We start from the raw sequence: 6,000 nt of genomic DNA on the forward strand, positions 1-6,000 counted from the left end.
ATTGTGATTCCTCCTACTGTGTTCTGCCTCAAAATTGCTGTGGCTATTCGGGCTCTTTTTTGGTTCCATATAAATTTTTGAAGTATTTGTTCTAGGTCTGTGAGATATGTTGCTGGTATTTTAATAGGGATTGCATTGAATCTATAAATTGCTTTGGGTAGTATGGACATTTTAATGATGTTGATTCTTCCCATCCATGAGCATGGTATACGCTTCCATTTATTTGTATCTTCTTTAATTTCTTTCTTCAGTGTTATGTAGTTTTCTGTGTACAGGTCTTTTACCTCTTTGGTTAAGTTTATTCCTAGGTATTTTATTTTTCTTGTTGCTATGGTAAATGGGATTTTTCTTTCAGTTTCTATCTCTGAGTTTTTATTGTTGGTGTATAAAAATGCCTTCGATTTCTTAATATTGACTTTGTATCCTGCTATTTTGCCGAATTCACTTACTAGATTGAGTAGTTTTTTTGTGGAGTCTAAAGGATTTTCTATGTACACTATCATGTCATCTGCAAATAATTACAGTTTTACTTCCTCTTTTCAAATTTGGATGCCTTTTATTTCTCTTTCTTGTCTGATTGCTGTGGCTAGAACTTCCAAGACTATGTTGAATAGGAGTGGAGAGAGCGGACATTCTTGTCTTGTTCCTGATCTCAGGGGGAATGCTCTCAGTTTTTGCCCATTGAGTATGATGTTGGCTTCAGGTTTCTCATATATAGCCTTTATTATGTTTAGGTATGCTCCCTCTATTCCCATTTTGCTGAGAGTTTTTATCATAAATGGTTGTTGTACTTTATCAAATGCTTTTTCCGCATCTATTGATATGATCATGTGGTTTTTGTCTTTCATTTTGTTTATGTGGTGTATCACGTTTATTGATTTGCGAATATTAAACCATCCTTGCATCCCTGGGATGAATCCTACTTGATCGTGGTGTATGATCTTTCTAATGTGTTGCTGGATCCGGTTTGCCAATATTTTGTTGAGGATTTTAGCATCTATGTTCATCAGCGATATTGGTCTGTAGTTTTCTTTCTTTGTTGTGTCTTGACCTGGTTTTGGAATTAGGGTTATACTGGCTTCATAGAACGAGTTTGGGAGTCTTCCCTCTTCTTGTATCTTTTGGAATAGTCTGAGGAGGATAGGAGTTAGTTCTTTCCTAAATGTTTTGTACAATTCACTTGTGAAGCCATCTGGTCCTGGGCTTTTGTGTGCTGGGAGTTTTTTGATTACTGCTTCAATTTCGCTAGCTGTTATTGGTCTATTCAGACTTTCTGCTTCTTCTTGATTCAGTTTGGGCAGACTATAGTTTTCCAGGAATCTGTCCATTTCCTCTAGGTTGTCAAATTTCTTGCCATACAGTTGTTCGTAATAATTTCTTATAATTCTTTGTATTTCTGTGGTATCAGTTGTGATTTCTCCTCTTTCATTTCTGATTTTATTTATTTGGGTTCTCTCTCTTTTTTTCTTGATGAGCCTGGCTAAAGGCTTGTCAATTTTGTTTATCTTTTCAAAGAACCAGCTTCTACTCTTGTTGATCTTTTGAATTGTTACTTTAGACTCTATGTCATTTAATTCTGCTCTGATCTTGATGATTTCCTTCCTTCTACTTGATCTGGGTTTTGCTTGTTGTTCTTCCTCTAGTTCTTGTAGCTGTAGGGTTAAATTTTTTATTAGAGATTCTTCTAGCTTTTTTAGGTAGGCTTGTATTGCTATGAACTTTCCTCTTAAGACTGCTTTCGCTGTATCCCATAGGTTTTGGGTTGTTGTGTGTTCATTATCATTGGTTTCCAGGAACTTTTTGATTTCTTCCTTGATGTCATTGTTAACCCATTCATTATTTAATAGCATGTTATTCATTCTCCATGAGTTTGAATGTTTTTGAGTTTTTTCCTTGAGGTTGATTTCCAATTTTAAGGCATTGTGATCTGAGAAGATGCTTGATATAATTTTAATTTTCTTGAATTTATTGAGGCTTGTTTTGTGTCCTACCATGTGGTCTATCTTTGAAAATGTTCCATGTGCACTTGAGAAATATGTATATTTTGCTTCTTTGGGGTGTAAACTTCTATATATATCGACTAAGTCCATTTGATCTAAAGTGTTGTTCAGTGCCTCAATATCTTTGGTGTTTCTTTGCTTTGAAGATCTGTCCATTGTTGACAATGGGGTGTTAAAGTCCCCTACGATGAGTGTGTTGCTGCCTATATCTTTCTTGGAGTCTTTCAAAATTTTCCTTACATATTTGGGTGCTCCTAAGTTGGGTGCATATATATTTATAAGGGTTATATCTTCTTGATGGATTTTTCCCTTAAGTATTATGAAATGCCCTTCTTTGTCTCTTTTTATGGACTTTGCTGTGAAATCTGTTTTGTCTGATATAAGTATTGCTACCCCGGCTTTTTTTTCATGTCCATTTGCTTGGAATACATTTTTCCATCCCTTTACTTTCAGTCTGTGTAGATCTTTTGTTCTAAGGTGGGTCTCTTGTAGACAGCATATATGTGGGTCATTCTTTCTAATCCATTCAGCTACCCTATGTCTTTTAATTGGAGCATTTAATCCATTTACATTTAAGGTTATTACCTATAAGTACTTATTCATTGTCATTTTTCCCCTTTGTACTCGTGTTCTTCTCTGTCTCTCTCTGTTTCTTTATCTTCTTAGAGCAGACCTTTTAGCATCTCTTGCATTGCTGGTTTGGTGGAGATGTATTCTTTTAGCCTTCTTTTGTCTTGGAAGCTCCTTATTTCACCCTCCATTTTGAATGAGAGCTTTGCTGGGTATAGTATTCTAGGTTGTAGGCCTTTGTTTTTCATTGCTTGGAATACTTTTTGCCATTCCCTTCTGGCTTGTAGTGTTTCTGCTGAGAAATCTGATGATAGCCTTATTGGAGTACCCTTGTATGTTATTAGTTGTTTTTCTCTTGCTGCTTTTAGGATCCTCTCTTTGTCTTTGAATGTTGCCATTTTAATTATGATGTGTCTTGAGGTGGGCCTGTTGGGGTTCATCTTCATTGGGACCCTCTGTGCCTCCTGGATTTGCGTGACTCTTTCTCTCCTCATGTGAGGGAAGTTTTCTGTCATTAGTTTTTCAAAGAGGTTTTCTATCCCTTGCTCTTCTTCTTCTCCTTCTGGAATTCCAATGATACGGATATTGTTACGTTTCATGTTGTCCTGCAGCTGTCTTAGAACCTCTTCAGTCTTGGTCAGTCTTTTTTCATTTTGTTGCATTGTCTGGGAGTTTTTGTGTACGTTGTCCTCCAGCTCGCTGATCCGATCTTCTGCTTCCTCTAGCCTGCTTTTAATTCCTTCTACTGTGTTCTTCAATTCAGAGATTGTATTCTTCATTTCCTCCTGGCTCTTATTGATAGCTTCCATGTCCTTTTTGATGCTGGTATAATTCTCAGTAAGTTCCTTATAGTTCTTCTGGAGTTCACTGTAGTTTTTCTGGAGTTCTTTGTAGTTTCTGCTGAGCTCATTTAGCTTCTCCATAATCCATGTTTTAAATTCTGTATCTGATATTTTGCTCCCCTCTATTTCATTTAGCACTCTTTCTGGGGATTCTACCTTTCCTTTTGATGGGGGGTTGTTTCTCTGTCTCCCCATTTTTGTGATTCCTTTTGTTTGTTGGTGCTTCTTAGAATGATCAGTTCTTCCTGGATCTGCCTCTGGTAGCGTCAGATCATGTACCAGACTGGCCCTAGGCAGCCTGTTGGAGACTTCCAGGGATCTACTGCCTTTGTCTCTCTTCTTTAGTTGTGACTATACTCAATCTGTGATCAGCCGTCAGGCTTAAGGACCGTGGGTGTGGCAACTTAATTCCTGTAGGCAGGGCTTTTATTTCCCCTTAGTATGGCACCACTTGGAGGGGGATGGTCTGTCTGCTGTACTGGGGCTGAGTCAGCACTGGCTGGTCCTGGGAGGAGGTTAGTGTAGCTTCCACTTACTCCTCCGCCCTCCTGGATCTCCGTCTGTGTTGTCCTTGATGATATTTCTTTAATCTGTCTGTTTGTATTTCAGCTACTTTTTGGTGGATCTTTTTCTCTGGTTAGTTGATTGAGAGTCACTTTCCCCACCTTGTCTTGAGATCTTTTGTGAAGGTGCTGCTAAAACATAATTACACAACCCAGGCAAGAAACCCACACCCTCCAATGTCTCCCCCAAATACAATCCCACTATAGGCTGCAAATGAGCCCGTGTTAATATACTTGTGGAGATACTGGGACTCTTATTTCGTAGGAGAAACAGAAAGGAGTTGTTTTAAATGAAGGAAGGGTAATTTTTGAGCTGGAAGTTGATAGAGTATTAATATTAGCAATTGGGATCAAGGTTATGTAAGAGAGCAATGAACACTTACACTGTCTGTTTGAAAAGGAGGGGAGGGTTACAGTGTGGAGAGAGAAAGTGGAAGTGTATAGTATTAGGATTATATAATCGGTATGTACTATATGATTAGCGTGGGAGGTAGGGTAGACACAACAGACATCCAGGTAGACAGACAGCCAGAAATTGAAAGAGAGGGCTGGGGAGGTTAGAAGGTAGGAAATAGATTGAGAGAGAATTTTTTAAGGATAAAAATACAGAGTAGAAAATAGCAAGACAGGAAGGGAGAGAGGAAAGAGAGAGAGAAAGTAGAGAAGAGAAGGGTAGGAGAGAGAACAAAAGAAGAAGGGGAGGTAGAAAAGAGGGGACTGGATTAAAATTCTTTTTAAAATTATATGTTATAAAAAAGATTAGGAGATTAAAACATGATATAAAGTTGCAAGATAGAGAGAAAAGGTGAATATAGAGAGAGAGGAATAGGAGATAGGAAAGCAAGAGGATTTGGGAGGAAAAGAGCTCAGAGGAGGGAAGGGAATCAGGAGGAAGAGGAGATATTAGGGAGGGGAGGATTGAAATTGAAGAGTTGGCAAAAGATAGGATGAAGGAGAGAAATACAAGAAGTAGGGAAAGAAGTGGGGGGATGGGGTAGAAAAAGAGAAGGGGTAAGAATGGGAGAGTAAAGGGAGAGGGGGATAGATTAGAATTATAATTTGAATATTAAGAGATTAGAATATAAAGTGTAATAGGGAGAGAGAGAGATTATGTATAGGGAGAGAAGGAAAATAAGAACAAGAGATGAAAGAAAAATGAATGTAGACTGAAGGGGGACAAAATAAAGAAAGAAATTTAATAAAGTTGAAGGTGCGTAGCGCAGAGAAAGGAGAGGGTGAGAAAGGGAGAGAACTTAAAATTATAAAATTAACAGAATAGGATGCAGGGGAGAATGCTAAGGGGAGAGAAAGGGGGGAAGGGGAGGGGAGAAAAGGAATGAGAATAAGAAGGGACTGACGGTAGGGGTAGTTAGAGAGAGTGAGAGATAAAAGAATGAGGATTTTAACTCAATTCAACTTTTATGCACAGTCTCTGGGTATTTTTGGTTTGTTTGTTTTTTGGTTTTTCCTTGCTTCCTTCCTGAGTCTGCTCCTATTCAAAATTCCATGAGTTTCAAATCTTTTCTGGTTGGTTGGCTGGCTGTGGGAGGGTTCTGCTTGATTCTGGGGTTGCTAGTCTTTTTTTCGTGGGCCTACCACCGCTCTGCTGTGAGCTGCCTTTAGTTGTTCCCTCCTGAGGCAGCCTCAGCCCGCCTCAGGCTTGTCCAGCTACTCCTTCCCTCTGTTGGTCCAGCCTGTGCCTGCCAGCAATCCCCGCCCTGCCTCCGGTCCTGTCTCTATTCCCAGGCTACAGCTTCTGCTCTCTTTCCTGTCTATATGCCTGCGCACCCCACCTCTCTCCCTGTCTCAAGATCGTCCTTTTGTTCTGCAGGACTCTGGCACAGTCGGTCAAAGTGCCGGGCCCAGTGGCCCTTTCCTGCCCAGAGCCTCTCCCCTAGTCTGGAGCTTTGCAGTGGCTTTCCCGCGTGGGCTCTTCTCCTTGCCCCAAAACTTTCTCTATTCCGAGCTACAGCTTCCGCTGGCTTCCCTGTCTATCGGCCTGCGCGCTCTATCTTTCCTCCCACC

The sequence above is a fragment of the Furipterus horrens genome, unplaced genomic scaffold (genome assembly GCF_987537825.1).
Source record: "Furipterus horrens unplaced genomic scaffold, mFurHor1.1.pri manual_scaffold_8, whole genome shotgun sequence".
Classification (NCBI taxonomy): domain Eukaryota; kingdom Metazoa; phylum Chordata; class Mammalia; order Chiroptera; family Furipteridae; genus Furipterus; species Furipterus horrens.